This window comes from Vombatus ursinus, unplaced genomic scaffold (assembly GCF_900497805.2).
Source record: "Vombatus ursinus unplaced genomic scaffold, bare-nosed wombat genome assembly UNPS02005236.1, whole genome shotgun sequence".
NCBI lineage: Eukaryota > Metazoa > Chordata > Mammalia > Diprotodontia > Vombatidae > Vombatus > Vombatus ursinus.
Genome location: NW_020945014.1, coordinates 1,317,946 through 1,337,075, shown reverse-complemented (window position 1 = coordinate 1,337,075; position 19,130 = coordinate 1,317,946). Strand labels below are relative to the sequence as shown.

The 19,130-nt window shown below is 46.1% G+C and overlaps 1 protein-coding gene across 5 annotated transcripts in view; it reads right to left on the bottom strand.

Moving 5' to 3' along the window:
• Window positions 1-18,854, bottom strand: part of TSNARE1 (t-SNARE domain containing 1) — a 310,170-nt gene extending 291,316 nt beyond the window's left edge. For 4 of the 5 annotated variants that reach the window (XM_027845038.1, XM_027845016.1, XM_027845026.1 and 1 more), the window contains exon 1: window positions 18,777-18,824. The gene's annotated coding sequence lies outside the window, so the exon portion shown is untranslated. Of the gene's footprint in view, window positions 1-18,776 lie in introns of all 5 variants that reach the window. The other variant, XM_027845008.1, reaches the window with a different exon arrangement.
• Window positions 18,855-19,130: the final 276 nt, after the last annotated feature.

Sequence of the window (19,130 nt, the reverse complement as noted above, 5' to 3'; positions counted from 1 at the left end):
CTCTAAAGCAGAAAGCCCATCCCCAAGCTCTCCATGTTATTCTAGAGCCCACTGTCTTGCTTCGTTTTCTACCGAGGCAATACAGGATCATCTTCAGGGTAGGATGGAAGGTGAAGAATTATGTCTCCGTGCTCAGACCCTGAGGGCATGAGCCAGGCCTTCTCCTCAGACCACAGGCTTCCTGAGGGCAGGATTGTATCAGCAAAGTATAGCAGAAAGAGAACATTGAAGCAAGAGTCAAAAGAAGGCCTTCTATTCATGACATTGCTTCACTGTATCCTAAGTGGCAGTGGATAGAATGCTGGCCCTGGAGTCAGGAAGATTCATCTCCTTGAGTTCAAATCTGGCCCCAGACACTTAATAGCAGTGTAACCTTGGGCAAGACACTTAACCCTCCTTGCCTCAGTTTCCTCATCTGCAAAATGAGCTGGAGAAGAAAATGGCAAACCAGTCCAATATCTTTATCGAGAAAACTCCAAATGGGATCATGAAGAGTCAGACACAACTGGAAAAAAAAAAACATCACTTAATTTCTCTGGACCTCAGTTTTCTCATCTTTAAACTGTACACATCACCTTATTCACAAAGCCATTTCAAGGACCAACTGAGAAAATATGTATCAAAGTGAATTATAAAACTAATAATCATACAGGATGATAAGATCAAAAGCAATGACGGTGGTAGGGTCCCTATTTAATCCCATGTGCTCTTCAGGCCATGACATAGCTCCTCCCACAGGAAGAACTCAAAGCAGGCTCCCCCAATTCTGTTAATGCCTTCCTTCCCGCCACCCTTTGGCAGCCTTCTAAATCCCCAGTATAGGAGTCAAAGGAGGAGAGGGAGAAGAAGAAGGAGGAGGAGGAGGAGGAGCTGGCAAAGCACATTCAAGGCCAGGATTTGAGCCTGATAGAACATAAGCTCCCTGAGGGTATAAGCTGTTTCATTTTTATAAAGGAAGCATTAAATAAGTGTTGAGTTGAAAGTGTGGTACAGAAAACCTAGGTTTGAATGCCACCTCGGGCCTTTACTTGCTGTGTGTCCCCAGATAATTGACTAACCTTCTCTTAGCCTATTTCCTCATCTAAAAACTGGGATAATAATACCTATGGGTAGCTCTAATCTCATAGGGTTATCATGACGACCCAATGAGCTAAGGTAGGGAAAACGCTTTGCCAACTTTAAATTACTGCTATTATTACTAGTCTTCTGATTTCATTGGTTTGGGGAAACTCCTAGTAAGGCAAGTCCCTCAATGCAGAGCGTCATCTGCTCTGCAGCTGAAGAGTTTTTCTGCATTTTCTGGGCACTAGGAAGCTAGGCAACAAGTCCAGTGTTACTCAGCCAGGATAGGGCAGAGGTGGGATTCCAACCCCCGCCTTCTAGACTTAGAGTCCTCCTCTTTATCTACTATGTCACCCAACGTCTTCTACAGGAAGCCTGCACTCACTGACTCTCTTTGGCCCACTCACTACCCCCTTCTTTTTAGTCTTGTTTGAGCACCAAATCACTGAGTGCTAGAATGGAGACCATAGAAGACTAAGAGCACAGAATGTTCCCAGTAGAAAGGACCTAAAACAGGGTAACAGACTCAAAGGGTGAGGGGACTTCAAGGATATAGCTGAAACCCTTCATTTTACAGGAGACAGTAAATGGTCACATGATTTGCTCCCAGGTCACAGAGCAGGTCATTGGTGGAGGGGAAAAAGGTTCAATTCTGCCATTTATTACCTGTGTAAGTTTGGGAAAGCCACAGAACTATCTGGGCCTCAGTTTCCTCATCTATAAATGAGAAGTAGACTAAATCTATGGAGCTATGGCCCCATGATTCCCAGTTTGGGGCTCTTCTTGCACTGTACCCCACCACTCAGCCCCCAAGTTAGGGGACTCTTAGGAGGCAGGAAGCTGCCATTGGGTCCACAAGGAGCTCAACAATAAATACAAGGGGAATTAAAAAATATTGAGCGTATGCCTGGATATTTATATCCCAGCTCTCAAAATAGAGGCAAATGAATCAAAAGAAGGACAGCCAAGGAGTTCCACTGATTAGATTAATGAAAAAACAAATTCAGATCAAAGTCATCCCCCCCCCCCCACAAGCTGGTACAGAACCTGCTTCAGGATGGAAGGGAAATATGGGATACAGGGATTGGGGGATACACTGTGCCAAGCACTCACTGAGAATGGAAAGACTAAAGTGAGAGGATCTCTGCCCTAAAACAGCTCATTCATGGATAAATTAAATACAAGATTTACAAAAAATAAATGCAAAGGCTTTGTTGTTGTTGTTTTGTTTTAGGGGGAGGGGAGAGGGCAGCTTCTGGAATGTCTAATAACTGCTTATCACTTTTCTCCTAAGCAGGGTGATAGGGTAAGTCAACATGCCCCACACAGTTCTAATGACATCCTTCAACTTCTTAAACATCTTCAGTGTCTCCCCAAGGTCAAACTACTAAGCCTGGCATTCAAGGCCCTTCCTACTCTGGCCCTAACCTCCTTCTCTGGCCTTTAAGACTACTATATTCTAGACCTGATGCTTGTTGAAAGCACTCTTTGGAGACTTCTTTTTGGAAATTTGGTTCACAAAGACACAGAGTCAGCTGCCAGATTGCACTCAAAACCTTTTTGACCTGCATTTTGCTGGCATAACCTTGGAGAACTCATGGTCACCTCCATATCACAATGAGGTATCCACAGAGGGTTTTATCTGACTATGTGATAGATTTCCTCACCACAGGGAAACTCTGGTGTCAGAACCCACTCTACCCACAGAGATCCCAACCCACCAATGATTTAGAATCTTGGAGGTTAATTCAATCAATCAACTGATTTAATGAATACCTGTTCTGTGCCAAGCACGGTGCCAGGCCCTGTGAATGGAAAGACAAAAGTGAGATAATCCCTGCCCTGAAGTGGCTCACTCATAGATAAATAAATACAAGATCTATAAAAAATAAATGCAAAGGTTTGTTGTTGTTGTTGTTTTGGGGGGAGGGGAGGGGAGGGAACACTAACAACTGGGACCAACAAGACAAAATTCTTGAAGGAGATGGAGGTGGAGCTAAGTCTGTGAAGGGGGCCAGGGTGAGGAAGGGGAGGGGGGAGGGGCAGGTGGGATGAGGAGGATCAGCCCATGCGCCAAGCCACAGAGGGCGGAAATGGCAGAGCAAGTAGGCTGCTTTGTTTGGAGCCCATGGTCCAGGAGGGGGAGTAGAGTGGAATCAGTCTGGAAAGGTAGACTGGAGCCAAACTGAAAAGAACCAAACAGGACGTTGGTGTTTTATCCTAGATCCATCAAACAATAAGCACTTATTGTGCATTCACTATATGTCAGTTACTATGCTAAGGGTCCAGGATACAAAGCAAAAGGTGACAACAGTCCCTGTTCACAAGGAGCTTCCACTTTAAAGGGGAAGGGGGAGCCAAAGTGTATGTAAATAGGTACAAGATACACACAGTGCAGATACAAGGTTACCTTAGAAAGGAAGGCTACTAGAAACTGGAGGAACAAGGAAAGAATGCAGAAGGTGGGCTTTGAGTGGAGTCTGCAGCGAAGTCTGGGGTTGTAAAAGGCAGAGGCTTCCAGATATGGGAAGAGCCGGCGCAGACACAGGGTAGGAGATGGATAGCACAGAGACAGAAGGTGAAGTTAAGCTAGCGTGGCTGGACTGTACAATGCTCTGGAGGTAGACTGGAAAGCTAGGAAGGGACCAAGGAGTCCAGAACTTTAAATGCCTGAGTTTGTATTTGATCCCAGAGGCAACAGGAAACCTTGGGGGCTCACTGAATAGGGGAGTGACACAGTCAGGGCTGTGCTTGAAAGAACATTCCTTTGGCAGCTGAGTAGAGGGCCCGGAGCAGAGCGGAGGAGGGGGAGACTTGAGGCTGGTAGGGGGAAAGAAGGACAGGGTGAGTGAGGGAATAGCCAGCTGAGGTGACTGGGAGGATGGAGCGGACGGTGATACCCTCCACAATAATAGGGAAGCTCCGAAGAGGTGAGGGTTGGGGGGGGATGATATCCATTTCCCCAGGCTGTCTCAATTAGGAACCTTTTAGTGAAAGAATAATGACAGTAATAATTTCCCAACTCTTCAATGCTCTATGATTTACAAAATACTTTCCTCTCAATGGCTCTGTAAGATAGGTAGTGTGAGCACGACCGTCCTCATTTTACAAGTTAAGAAACCGAGGCACAAAAAAGGTTAAATTTTGCTCAAGATCTCAAAAATTGTAAGAATCAGGACCCGAACCCACGGCTTAGTCTTAAAAAGCTTGAAGAGACCAAGTGTGACCCGGGAGGTCAAGCCCAACCCTCTCGCTTTATAGTTAAGCAAACTGAGGCCCAGAGGATGGAGGTGATTTTCCCCACAGCACACACCTGGTAAGTGCCAGAGGCAGATACAGACTAAAGTCTTCTGATTCCATGTGGGGGGCTTTTCCAACTATATCACGTGAATGAAGTCTTCTTGGACGCGGTGGCACTCAAGTTGGGTCTCAGAGGACCAGCAGATTTTTGCCAGGCAGAGATGAGAGACAGAGGCCGAGAGTGGCTCAGGTAGGCAAGAGGAGGCATAGCTCCTCTGGATCCTGAGACACAGATTGAAATGCCCTGGGCCCTCTTTCTCTGGGGCCTTTGAGGGGTCCCTTAATCAAGTCCAGGTTGTTATTCAGTTCTGGCCAGAGGGAGGCTCCAGCAGACGCATCCACACCCTGCAGGGATGGCGAGCCACAAGGCAGAAACCAAGAGACCCTTGGAGACAGCATGGAGCCCTGACTGTGGTCAGCTTCTGGCAGCTGCTCCTTTTAAGTGTACATGAATGGAAAAGCTTCTGATGGCAGGAGTCTGTATCAGCAAAAAAGAACTTCATGAGAGCAGGGTGGGGAGAGACAGAGCCCTGGCCTGGGAGTCAGGAGAACAGGGTTCCAGGTCCTACTCTGCCACTGACTTGCTGTGCAGCTCACATAAGTCACTCCTTTCCCCTGGGCCTCAGTTTCCCTATCTGTAAAATTAGGTTGGAACTATGCAACCTCTGAAGCCCCCTCCAGCTGATGGTCTACGCCCCATTTCCTATGTCTTAAGAGTCCTTCTGGTTTTGATAGCCTATAGCCTAAGCTACCTCCCGGATCTCCTCTGATTCAACAACAAATCAACCTGCCCTGAGCTGACTGTCAGGAGATGTAGGTTCTCATTCTTCAGTTCATCAGGGATCTGTTTGTGTGACCTTGAGCAAGTGGCTGCCCCGTTTTTTGTCTCAGTTGACCCCAGCTGACCTGTAAAGCAAGATCACAGAATGGTAGGTTCTGGGCTGGAAGGAGTGTTGGGGTTTACCCTAGTGCAACCCCTCCCATTTCCAGATAAAGAAAGTCAGATTAGCTCCCTCCATGGTCACACAGACAGGAAGTAGGAGAGCTAAGTGGCACCCAAGGTGAGGCTAGCAATCAAGAGAACCAGTCTGACTTGGCTTATAATTGGAGCTTTCGTAAGGCAGGGGAGACTTGGGCCATCCCAAGGTAGGGTAGCATTTGTAGTGTCCTTAGGGTATGTGAGGGGCCAGAAATGTCCCAATGAGTATGAAGATCCCAGCAGTATGGCTCCCATTTTTAGGGGGCCGTGAGGGTCCTTAAATATCCCTAGAGAATAATTCTTGTCAACTGAATCTCCACAATATCTCTCCGTTCAAACAGCCACCACCCTAGCTCAGATATTTATCACCTCTTGGCTGCGCTACTGAAACAGCCTTCAAAGTATTCTAGTCTCTCCACTCTCCAGTAAGTCATCCAAAGTAGCCAAAGAAATATTCCTGAAGCACAGGCCTGACCATGTCACTGCCCTGCTCTACAAACTCAAGTGTCTCCCTACTGCCACTGGGTTTAAATATGGATTCCTTTGGAATTTAAAGCCCTGCACAATCTGACTCCAACTTAGATTTCTAGCATTATTGCACATTAATTCCATTTACACAGTATGTGACATCCTATCTCCTGTTCCCTTGCCTTTACAATTTGCCCCACCCTCACTCATGCAAGGAATGGACTCCTTTCTCATCATAGTATCTCAAAGCTCAGCTTACATGTCAGTTACCACAGGACTTCACCGATTCCCCTGATACACCTCAGTTGTTACTGCCTCCCCCGCCTATATTACCTAGTACTTACTATGTATATAATTTGGCTGTATTTCTTTGCATACACATTATCTTCCCCATAGAACAGTAAGTTCCCAGAGGGCAGGACCTATTTCATTTGTCTTTCTATCCACAATACCCAGGCATGTAGCAGATGCTTATTGATTAACTGATGAGCTAGGAATGGTGGGAGAGGGTGTTTGATGCTAGAGAATTGATAGGGTAATTATATGAATAAGCCTGAGGACTCTGCCCCCTCTGGACACTTCTCATCCAAAGACCAGGGACCCTATAAATAGATGCTTTTCACCCTCTGATGTCACCTACCATGTGTACTCTGTTCCTAGGTTCTGGCTCAGACCCCCAACTTCTGGTTAGGGGTCCTCCCCACCTAGGGGTTCTCCCCTTTACTCCCTGATTCTGAAGCCAGGGTACTTTCAACATTCAGATACTGAAACTGAGCTGACCTGTCAGCACCCTGTTACCCCTAAATTCACTGTCACTTTCTGGACATTCTGGTCTAGGCCTGGGCCTCAAACCCACAATCATCAACCGTGACTCATGCCCTCCCACTGCCTCCTATGGATGTTGTCTCCCTGCCCTAATTAGGGCAAGGTTCAGCTCTCTTTCTCTTGTCCCTCCCCACCGAGGGGTGGCTGTAGCACACTCATACAGCTCTCTAGAACTGACTGATAAATTTTTAGGGTGAGAATTTACATCTAGGAAATCAGCAAACAGGGCTTGATATATAGTTTTATTGATTGTCCAGATTTAAGAAAGTGATAGAGAAAACATTAACAATACAGATTATTCTTAAAAGGGTGCTGGGTATTTTCAGAGATCCATTGTTCAACATTTCCCAGCATGCCCAGCCCAAACCCTGGCCCTGGTCACAAACTGAGCATTGATGAGTTACAGCTGGTGTCTAAAGAGTCAGCCACAGCCAGGCACTAAGAGCACCAGGTACAGGAATGGTCAAGAAAGGCTTCATGGAGGAGAACAGAAGCAGGCCAATGGCACTGCATAAGCATCATCTTATCCTAAGCATATAGTCAAACAGGTTTCACCACTAGGGTCTACCACATCCCAGGGACACACTGAGGCCAAGCATCTGATTCTTGGAAATTGAATTCCCATCTTCCCTTTCAGTAAGTGTTAGATGAAGTGTGGGGAAAATTATTTAGTTTTCAACCACTTCTTTTTTTTTTTTCCTATAAATCAGTCTTTCCTTGTTCTCTGAGAAATAAATGTACCAACATGTTAGCTCTAAGAAAAAGGAGTTTAGGGTAGGGGAAAGCTTTCCAAAAAAGATTTTTTAAGTCTTTTTAAAGTCTTCTTGCTGTGTTCTTGTCACCAACAGACTCTCTCCTCTTTATTTTTCCAATGGGATTTCTGTCTTTGATTAAGTTCCTATCAAGTTTAAAAGTTGTCATAGTTCCTACTACCCTAGGTCTTTGGGGGCCAGTCCTTGCCAATGAGACCTTGTATGACTTTGAGCATGTCACTTCCCTTCTTGGTGACAAAATTCCCACCTATGAAAGTGCGAAGGTTGGACTTGCTCTCTAAAAGGGGCCCTTTGAACTCTGATCATCTATGACTCTCAATCATCTTAGCTACACAAGTATGCACTATCTTATAGTTAATTTTTCCACATGGGTTTTTCCTCCCTGACTAGACAATGAACCCCTTGAGGCCAGAGGCTCTATCTTAATCTCCACTGTATCCCCCAGAGGATGAGCACAGGGTCTTGATAACTCAAAATGTATATAATATGGGAAGGTGTGCAGGACATTAATAGTATTAATAGCATTAGCCCCATTTTACAGACAAGGAAACTGAGACTCAGAGGTAAGGTAGCTTGACCGTGGTCACATGAATCACACCTCAGCTAGGATTCAAGCCTAGGATTTATGACTCCAAGACCAATGTCCGTTCCACTCCACCATGTTGGCACAGTATATACTCTATTCCCATATATACTATACTATATTCCCATATAGCAAAATGTGGAACTACTCTGGAAGGTCTAGCTTTCATCCTGAAACAAAAGCCCTGAAAAAACCAATGCACGTTCACAGGAGGGTAACCAGGATAATAAGGAGTCTGGAAAACAGGGCAAGTGACATTTCATATTTAGTCAACATGCCACAAATAAAGAGTACATTCCATTATATGTGGCTTCATTAGGCGTCTTTCTCCCATGTCTCATTATAGCTTGGGGGTGATGCTGACCCCTTTCCATCTAGGCTACATCAGCAGACAGGAACTCAGGCAGATCGGACCAAGGGTTCAAATATGGGCCTGCAATGGACTCTGTATCTGTCACCCAAGATCAGTATGGGATGGCTTGCATGCCTGTCACCCAAGGCCAACAGGGGATGGCTAATCACCAGAAGGGTGATCAGCAAATATTATGTTTTTCTTATTTATATAGCCTTTTAAGGCTCACAACACTTTCCTCATAACTACCACCGTGAACCACAAAGTTCATCAAGTTACTGAGGAATATGATTTGCACTGATGATGGGGCTGCTCACCCTGATAAAATTCAGTTAAATTCAATTCAGGAAACATTTATTATATACCTACTACTATATGTTAGACACTAGGCATACAAACACAAATGAAAAAGAATTCTTGCCCAGAAGCAGCTTACATTCTACAAAAGGAAAGGGGGAGACAATGGCTACCCAGTGAAGTTAATACAACATACTTTAAAAAGAGAGCAAGTACTGACAAGGTAGTTGGGAAAGGCTTCCTTTAGGAGGTGACACCTTCATGTCATAAGTCTTGTAAATATTAAAGTAAGTCCTGCATGCTAATATCACGAAAACCAGTTGAAGGAACTGGCCAAGGGCTTGAAAGGACTCCCAGGGATTATAATCACTCACTCTTATAAATAGCTGAAGGGAAGAAGAGATTTGGAGTATGGGAGAAGAGAAGACTCACAAAGCCTCAATGGCTGGCCTTCCATTTCTAAGTAAAGCCAAAGGTTAGGGACTCTGAGGGTGCCTAAGAATACACTTGCATGGAAAGGAGAAGGTTATAATGTCCAGAGTAGGGTAGGAGATCTCAAGGTAATAACACATGAGGATCAACTGAAGGGGCAAGGGAGATGTTTAGCATGGAGAATTAAGATTCAGGGGGCACATAATAATTCTGTTTTCAACAATCAGGGGATGCTAAATGGATGAAACATTGTCCTGTCCCAGTTTGCCCAGGAGGACAATGGGCAAAAGCCGAAGAGAAACAAATTTGGGCTTGGGGTAAGAAAAATATTCTAACGATGTGGAAATTCACCTCAAAGTGGAATGGGCTACTAACTAGCTCAAAAAGGAGTAGGTTCCGTTTCACTGGAGGTCTTCAAAAAAAGAGCAGGATGGCTACTTATTAGGCAGGTTGTAGAAGGGATTCCTGTATAAGACTGAGTGGAACCAGATGGCTGCCCAGTCCCTACTACTTCTGAGATTTGGTTCTGCTCAGCCCTAGAAGGAGAAGGAAGTCACCCTACTGTGGCAACTGAGTCATGAGCTCTCAACTGGCACCTGGCAAATTCAGGTGATTTGCTCTCAACTGGGCCCTCAAAGCTGAACAGAACTGTTACTCTTCTTGACTATCTCATCCTCTTCAGCAGTTGTTCTGAACCTTCTCCTTCTTTCCTCAGGCCCCTACAACCTCCTCCTACCCAGGCTTCTTGATCAAGCAGATGCCCTGGACTCCTTCTTTTCCGAGAAAAGATCCATCATATACTCTTTTCTCTGCTGCTCCATACCTCAAAATCCATCTTGACTCATCCTCCCCTCCTTCATTTCTAGCTCTAGAAATTAACCTTCTCCTTTCCATGGCTTACAAATATCCTCCATCCTATCTCCTCCTGTCTCCTCCAGGACTTTCCTTCCCCAAAAAACAAATGTTGTGTCTTTAAAATATTGTATACTGTACATATACACATATACATCCACACGTATGTCCAGCAGAAATATACATGCAACAATATGTTTGTGTGCAAAATCTTCATTCTACTGGCTGCCAACAAACACCTGCTTGTCGGTTCAGGTGTTGTTGTTCAGTCATGTTCAGTTGTTTTCAGTCGTGTCCAGCTCTCTGTGATTCATTTGGGGTTTTCTTGGTAAAGATACTAGAGTGATTTGCCATTTCCTTCTTCAACACATTTTACAGATGAGGAAACTGAGGCAAACAGGGTTAAGAACTTGCCCAGGGTCACACAGCTAGTAAATGTCTGAGGCCACATTTGAACTCACTCATCTTCCCAACACCAAGCCAAGGGCTCTGTCCACTGCGCCCCCTAGCTGCCCCTTGTTCAGGCGTACTCCATCCTTAAGAAGCTTTCATTTGCTCCCATAGTGCCCTCAAGCTATGATCCTCTATCTCTCCTCCTTGTCATTGCCAAACTCCTAGAAAGAAGCATCTATACTGCTTGCTAGCTCTATTTCCTCACTACCCACTCACTTTTCAGTTACTTGCAATCTGGCTTCCAGCCTCACTACTCAACTGAAACTGCTCTCTCCAACATTACCAACAATCTCCTGACTGCTAAATATGGTGGCCTTTTCTCAATCCTCATCTTCTTTGACCTCTCTGCAGCTTTTGATATGTTGGGGCACCACTCTTCTGGACACTTTCTCCCCCTCTGGCTTTGTTCCCTCCTGGTTCTCCTACCTGTCTGACTGTTCCTCAGTCTCCTCTGCTTGATCACCATCTATCTCCTGCCCAATTAATGGCAGTGTGTCCTAGGCCTCTGTCCTAGGTTCTCTTCTCTCCCCTCTCTACAAGGATTTTCTTGGACACCTCATATGATCCTATGAGTTCAAGGATCATCTCCTCAGAGATGACTCCCAAACCAATAGATCTAGCCCCAATCTCTCTCTCTCTCGCTCTTTCTCTCTCCCCCTCTCTCCCTCTCTTTCTCTCCCCATCTCTCTCCATGCCAACTGACTGCTAAATATCTTCTCTTGAATAGGCAACTCAACCTCAACAAGTCCAAAATGGCACTCATTATCTTCACCCTGAAACCCAACACATCTTCTAACATCTCTATTTCTGTGGACAACACTGTGTTAGTGCTTCAGTCACCCAGACTCAAACCTCAGAATCATCCTTAACGCTTCCCATTCCCTCCTCCTCCAGGTCTTGTCCATTGTATCTCCACTACATTGTTCACATTCATCTATTCACTCCAGTCGTGGAGCTACCACTCTTGCTCAGGTCCTTACAACCCCTCACTACAATTATGGGGTTCCTGCTTCCCATGTCTCTTTTATCCAATCAATTCTCCACACAACTGCCAAATAACCTTCCAAGGCACAGGTCTGATTATTCCACTCCTCTGATCAAAAATAATCAGTACCTGCCTGTGATCTACAGGATAAAATACAAACTCCATAGTTGGGCATTTAAAGGCCCTCTGCAAATTGGCCTTTTCCTGCCTTATTTCATACTACTCCCTTCACATACTCTATGTTACAACCAGATTGGACTACTAGCTATCCCCAAATTCAATTCTACTCCCACTATACATCCAGAAGCCACTCCTCATTCTGGGAAAACACTTCCTCACCCTTTTGACCTCATATTCCTCACCTTCCTTCAACACTCAATTCTGTTGCTTCCTAATAGCTAGCATTTAAATGGCACCTTAAGGTTTGCAAAGTGTTTTACAATTGTTATCTCACTTCTGATCCTCACAACTCTGGGAGGTAGGTGCTATTATTATCTCCATTTTACATTTGAGGAAACTGAGGCATACTGAGGTTAAGTGACTTGCCCAGGGTCACACAGCTAGCAAGTATCTGGGTCAAAATCTAAATTCAGGCCTTCCTGACACTGAGTCCAGCACTCTACCCACTGCATCACCCAACTGCCTCCTCTGAAGCTACCTCTGAATCCTACTTGTTAGTGCTTTCTCCATCCTCAGGTTCCACCATACTATACATAGTTGTTTATGTCCTACCCCTTCCAGTGAAATGAAAGTTGCTTGAGAGCAGGAGGAGTTTTATTTAGTCTGTGTGCCTCAAGCACCCAGTATGGCTTTTGGAACACAGGAGACACTAAATATTTGTTGTCTCGAGGTAGATATCGAAACCAAATGATCAGAGCTGTTACACAACGATAAATGCCCTACCACAGGGGTCAAGACAGAGACCTGGGCCCTTCTCTCCACTCCACCCTTAACTAGCTAAGGGTGAGCAAGTCCTGTCACCTTCAGCAACCTCTATTTTCTCCTCTTGAGAATGAGGAATTACACTAGATGTTCACTAAGGTCACTTCTAACTCTTACAATGTAAAAGTTCAAGACAATGTTCTGCTATCTGGTGAGGCAGAGAGACAGCTCACTCACTCTCACTGGAGGTTTTAGCAGGGGTTGGATGAACAATTTAACAGAGATGCTAGGAGGATTCCTATACTGGGACGAAGGGAAGATGGATGATTACGGAGGTGGCGTCAGCTCCAATAGTTTCATGGTTCCACCTCCAAGATCTTATCTTGTCTTTGCCACTTTCTAGCTATGTGACTTTGGACAAGTCACTTCACCTGAGCCCCAGGTTCCTCAGCCATAAAATAAAGATAAAAATACCCGCAGTACCATCCAGGGTTATTATGAGGATACAATCGGAATTGTAAAGCGCTCGACACACGTCAGCTAATGTTGTTGTTGTTGTGATAGCTGGAATCATAAAACCATCAATTGTTAGAGCTAAAAGGGCCCTTGGTTGTCATTCAGTTCAAATTCCTACCTAATACAGGAATCCCCTAGAATATTAGAGCTGAAAGGAAGCCTTAGAACTCAGAGTACTGAATGTCCCAGCTGGAAGACACCTTAGATCCCTGAACGTAGAGCTGGGAAGGGGAACATAGAATGTTATGGTGAGAAGAGGACTTGCGAAGTAAGAGTCACACAACATCAGAGATACAGGAGACAGGAGAGGTAATTCTAGTCCAGTCCCCTCTTTTTATTTGGAGAGACAGTGGTCACTGTTCTGCCATCACTGCTTGGCAGAGCAGATTTTATCTGGATAAGACGAGTCACTTCAGGAGTCTGTGATTTCCCCATTTCTAGAGACCCCATCAAAAACTGGCATGAAGAGGAGACTGTTTGCTTCAAGGAGGGGCCTTGATTACCTGGGGGCTGGAAGGAGGAAGAAGAGGAGGGAGAAAAAGAGAAGAGGAAGGAAGAAAGGGGGGAGAGAAAGGGGAAGGGAAGAAAGAAGAGAGAAAGAGGGAGGAAAAGAGAGGGCAGAGGGAGAGAGAGTTGGGAATTTAAGTAGCAATTCAACAGGCAGGCAGTGGAGCAGAGAGCATTTACGGCACAGGAAGCAGCATGAGATAAAGAAAGGACCATGTGGGACCATGCGGAGGAGCCCAAATACACTTTGGCTGCAGCACAGAATAAGTGGAGGTGAACAGTCTGAGAAAAGGCTGGAAACAGGAGTTGGAAGTCAAGTTATAGAAAGCCCTGAATGACAAGCTAGTAGCTGATTTTGGACAGTGATGACACTAGAAATGGAAAGGACCTGCAAGGCCAGTTAGTCCAACCCCCTTATTTTCCAAATGAGGAAACGAGTCCCAGAGAGGTGAAGTGATTTGACAAAGGCAGGTGGCAGGTGGCAGGGATAGGACTTGAACCCAGATCCTTTAAGGAGCCAGTGCTCCTCCCCAAGCACTACAGGAGCCTTTGGAGTATTTTAAGCAAAAGAGTGACATAATAAGATTTCTGAAGAAAGGTCAGTGTAGCAGTATTTGAAGGCACAGTGGATAGAGCACAGGGCCTAGAGTCAGAAAGACCTGAGTTCAAATCTAGCCTCAGACACTTACTAGCTGTGTGACCCTGGGCCAGTCATTTAACCCTGGTTGCCTCAGTTTCCCCATCTGTAAAATGACCTGAAGAAAGAAATGGCAAACTATTCCAGTAATCTTTGCCAAGAAAACCCCAAAATGAGGTCACAATGGATTGAAGCCAACTGAAAAAACAACCTAACGACAACAAATGGAGAAAGAAGGAAGCAAAGGTTGGAAAATCTGTTAGGAGGCTATTATTTCAATAGTCCAAGTAGATGGATAGCAACGACAGGCTCACTAGGGTGGCAGCTATGTGAACTGAGAAAGGTGGGGAGGGAGGAGAGATCTTACAACCCTACTAGTAAGGAGAGCAGCCCACATCTCCATAGCACTTTGAGGTTTTTATACAAAATGCATTCCTTCCCCCAAACCCTGGGAAGTGCCAGGTTCTATTATTCAACAGGTGAGTCCCAAGACATTTTTGGTTTGTTCTGCGTGACTCGGCCCAATTTCCCTAAAACTAATAAAGTCCTTTAAAAAAAAAAAAACCACCTCCCTTCAACCCATTCAGCTCCGGTGATAGCAGCTTAGCACACTGGAATAGGAAAGTGTGGGTTCAACTCCAGGCCCAGCCCTGGGTGACCCTGGGCAAGTCACTCAAGTGCCCCCAGACATCTCTTTCAGACTACCAGCTGCAGAACAGCTGCCTTGGTGGAGGGCATTCTCTCAATGACATCTCCCCATGCTAATGAAACCAGAGGCCTGGAATGAAAATAAAAAGCCCTGGAGTCCAGGGTAGACTGTGATCAAGCTCACCAAGGCCTGGCAGTAGCAGCCGAGACAAAGGAGGTTGAACCCCCAAAGACTGGTTGGAGTTAGAGACAAAGCTTGCTGGACAACTCAGGTCTCTAAGACACTTCTCTAAGGTCCTCTCCAATTCTAAAGGTTCTAGGTGTCTACAAACACACCAAGGTCAAGCGTGAATGAACAAAAGGAAAGCCCTTTTGCTCTGCCTAGGGCCCCTGATACTTCCAGGCCCAAACCTCTTAGAATAAGGCTGAAGAGGCCTTGGGAAGCGACATCAAATGTCGATGGAGGTAATGATTTCTGAAACAACATTCAGGGAAAACAAGTCACAAACCACAGTTCTCCCCCTCAGCCTTTCCCTGATCATTAGCACCTTCACCGGAAACTTCACTGCAGGAGAGAAGGGGGTCAGATGCCAGCACCAACTTGAGCTCTGTGCTCAGCAGTGCCTGCTCAGTGACAGCGACCAAGTTTGCAAAGGGAGGAGTAAAAGAAAATATGTGTGCAGGGATTTAATTTGGGACTGCCAGGGCCCAGCGTAACTGCCATCTCTTCCTGGGAGCCTTCTCTGCCCTTTAGCTAACGGTAAACTCCCCTCAAACTTCCCTAGAGAGAATTCTTTGTCTGCATCTTTCCTTTTAACTCCAATCACATTATTTTTTTTAAGTGAGGCAATCGGGGTTAAGTGACTTGCCCAAGGTCACACAGCTAGTATGTTTCAAGTGTTTGGTCTGAGGCCGCATTTGAACTCAGGTCCTCCCGACTTCGGCCGGTGCTCTATCCACTGTGCCACCTAACTGCCCCCTCCAATCACATTCTAATAGAATGCTTTTTTGTGTGCATGCTTTATCCCTCCATGTGGAATGTAAATTTCTTACATCTTTTCTTCCCCATCTTTTCTCATCCTGGTATCTCTCCCAGATCTCAGAACAGTGTTTTCTCTCCAGTATTCAATTCCCTCAGGTAAGATGGAAAGAGCACTAGATTTTGAGTCCCCAGGGCTTGAGACCCCAACTCTGACCTTGGGCAAAACACATAACATCTCTGGGTCTCAGCTCTTCATCTATAACCTAAGTGTTCCTTCAGCCTCAAAATGAGTGAACCCAAGCTCATTCAATATGCATTTATTAGGAGCCTCCTGTGAAAACAAACTTTGCTGGACCCTATGGGAAAAAGTTTTAATAAGGCACAGTATAGCTAACAATGTAGATCACAGTCTGGCAAGAGGATATGATCCAGAGACGCTGATAATTATAATACACATTACATTAGGACATGAGAGCTCCCATCAGAGCCTTATGGTACTCCCCACGGAAATGGTCACTACCAAGGAGGGAATCTAAGGAGGCTTCCTGGAGGAAGCTGTGTATCACAGAGAGTTTGGTGCTTAATAAACACTTGAATCAACAGAAGTTAGGCTCAGTCTCTAAGGAAGGAACAAGAACCCAGGGAAACAAAAAGCTGATTCAATACTGGAAAAAGAAAGAAGAAAAAAAAAGAAAATGAAGAAAGCACCTCCTCCCTTCCCTTCTCCCCAAGGAAAACTTTCCCCTCCTCCCAAGGCTCAGTTTAGCTCCTCCAGAAAGTTCTCAATCTCACAGGAAAATGATCCTTCCTTCCTTTGAATCCCTACAGCTCTGTGAATGTTCCTTTCTTATGGTCCTGCATTATATTATGGTTATTTGTATTTGTGTCTTATCCTTGCTGCTAGACTGTAAGCTCCATGAGGGCAGGAGCTGATCCTTAGTCATCTGTCTCCCCCACAGAAAATGGCACACAGTAAAGACTTCTTATTGGTGAAAATAATTAGCCAACGTTTAAAGCTCAGGTCCAATGCTACCTCCTTGAAAGGAACATAGATTTAAAATTAGCACAGACCTGAGAGGTCCTTACAACTCAACCTTTTCACTTTATAGATGACCTAGGCTCAGAGAGGTCAAGCTCGAGGTCAAGCTCAAGGCCAACCAGGTAATAAGTAGCAGAGCCAGGACTTGAATGTGGCCAATGACTCCAAGGTCAGGGCTCTTGGGACCCCCTCCAAAAATAAAAATATCATTTATAAAAAATATTTTAAGATTTGCAAAGCATTTTACCTAGGTTATTTCATTTGACCCAGGAGGTAGAGCTATTATTATCCGTATTTTACAAATGATAAAACTAAGGCAAAAGGACTGAAAGTGAACTTGCCTTATGTCAAAGATATTCCATTCATGAGGCACTATTTGTACTCAGGACTTCCTGACTCCAGGTCCAGCACTCAATGCACTGGGCCACCTACTTACCTGAAGCTGCATGAAGCTTTCCCTCATTAAACCTACCTCATTCTGACCACCCCAAGTAAATCTCATTGCAACAGTTGTCACAGCCACCCAAACCTCAAAGGAAAAACAACAGCAGAATCCAATTATTGCAAAACTTGGTCAAGCACATGATTATTTTCAAGAACTATTAAACACAAAATCTCCATATAACCACCAAAAAAATAAAAGTCTACTAGAGACCTTCAACACACTTGACAATGTAGATAATTTGGATATTCACTCCTACCCCCATCAGCCACCAGCTTCCCCCATCTCAATCCTGTCCCACCCTTCTTCAAACTTAAGTCTGCCCCTCACCTCTACCAGGAAGCCTTCCTTGGCCTTCCCAACTGAAAGTGACCTCTCTCATCGAAGAAGTCTACAATCTTTGTTCTGCTTTTTTTGGCATTTGCCAGAACAATTTCTTGCTGTTTCACAAACCTCATCATCTCTCAGCTCTGGGCATTTTCTCTGGTTCTCTCCCACACCTGAATGCTCTCCCTACATGCCTTTCCTGGTTTTAAGTCCCAACTAAAACCCTATCTTCAGTCTAGTCTAGTGCCTTCCCTCTGTTATTCACTATTTATCCTACATAGACTGTACTTATTTGTCTGCTTTTTGCTCCCCCATTAGACAAGAAACTGCTTGAGGGCAGGGACTGTCTTCTGCCTTTTTGTATACTCCAGTGTAGCACAGTGCCTGGAATATGGTAAGTGCTTAATAAATTTTTAACTGTTAATTAGTCACATTTCTTGTAGCATTTTAAGGACACACATGACTTGGTAATTTGCAAATGCATCCCCTCCTTTCCACTCCCACAAATACCACCCAAATCTAGGCTTTCAGCACCTTGCCTTTTAACTAATGCAAGAACTCCTAATAGGAAGAACACCATGGTGTTAATAGTATTGGATCTGGAAACCAGAAGACCCGCGTTCAAGTCCAATCTCTGCGATATATTAACTTTGGACAAGTCATTTGATCACTCTGGGTGTGTTTGTCCATTTAAAATCTAGGAGAGGCGGAAGGTGGGCTAAAATCATAGCGCATCTCGACGAATCTGTCACCTTGCTCCCGCTTGATTGCACCCCCAGAGCCACTCAGTCTCTCTCTCTCTCACTCAAAAAGCCTTCAGGAGCTCCCGACAGTCTATTCAATTCAATAACATTTATTATGCGCCTACTATGTGCCAGGCACTGTGCCTAGAGAGTAAAGTTCAAACAGCTCAATCTGGCTTATCCAAAATCTGGTTCCAACCAACCTTCCCAGCCCTCCCCTACTAAGAAAAGTCCCAGGCTCCTCTCCCCGCCCCCACTCTGCAGCAGCCAGCCCCAGCCCCTCCCCCAAAGGGGTGAGCCCACCCCCCAGCCTCCCCGCCCTGCGCATCTCCGAGGTAGCCGGGAAGGCATCGGCACCGAGCGCTCCTCGGACCCCCTGGGCTGCCTACCAAGGCGCGCCCCCGGCGACCAGCCCCACGAGTCCCGGGTCCTGCTCGCGCGTGCTCCAGCCCCTCCCCTTGGTTCCCCACATCTCCCCCGCACTCCACTCCCCGCTAGGTCGGCCGCGCGCCTCGCCGCCCCGCCCCGCGCCGCGCCTCGAAGTCAAGGGCCCGGGACAATAGGGGGCGCGCGCGAGGACCGGGGTGGGAAAAGGGAGGCGGGGGCGCGCAAGAGGCTGGAGAGCGTCGGCGGAAGGGGGGTTGAGGGAAGCGGGGAAGAGAGGGAGGACTCCCGGCGCGCGCGCGCCTCACCTGCGACTGGGTGGCTCGGGAGCACGCACCGTGCTGTTAACGGAGAAGGGGCGGGGGTTAGGAGGGGGAGGGGAAAGGAAGGTTCGGGTGGGGAAGAACACCCAAACATCACATGACCTTCCCTCGCCTCTCGCGCTGCACACCCCCCCCACCCCCTTCCCGGTCCTTCCAGCCGGTAACTTGGGTGGAGAGTGGGGGCGGGGTAGGGAACTCCGCTCCCCCCCGCTTCCGCCTTCCAACGGCTTCCCCGGAGCTCTACCGGCCAATCGCAGACTGGGACTACAGCTCCCAGGAAGACCTGCACAGAAGACCGGAAACGGGAGGGGGGAATTCCCCACCTCCCCGCGAGGTTGT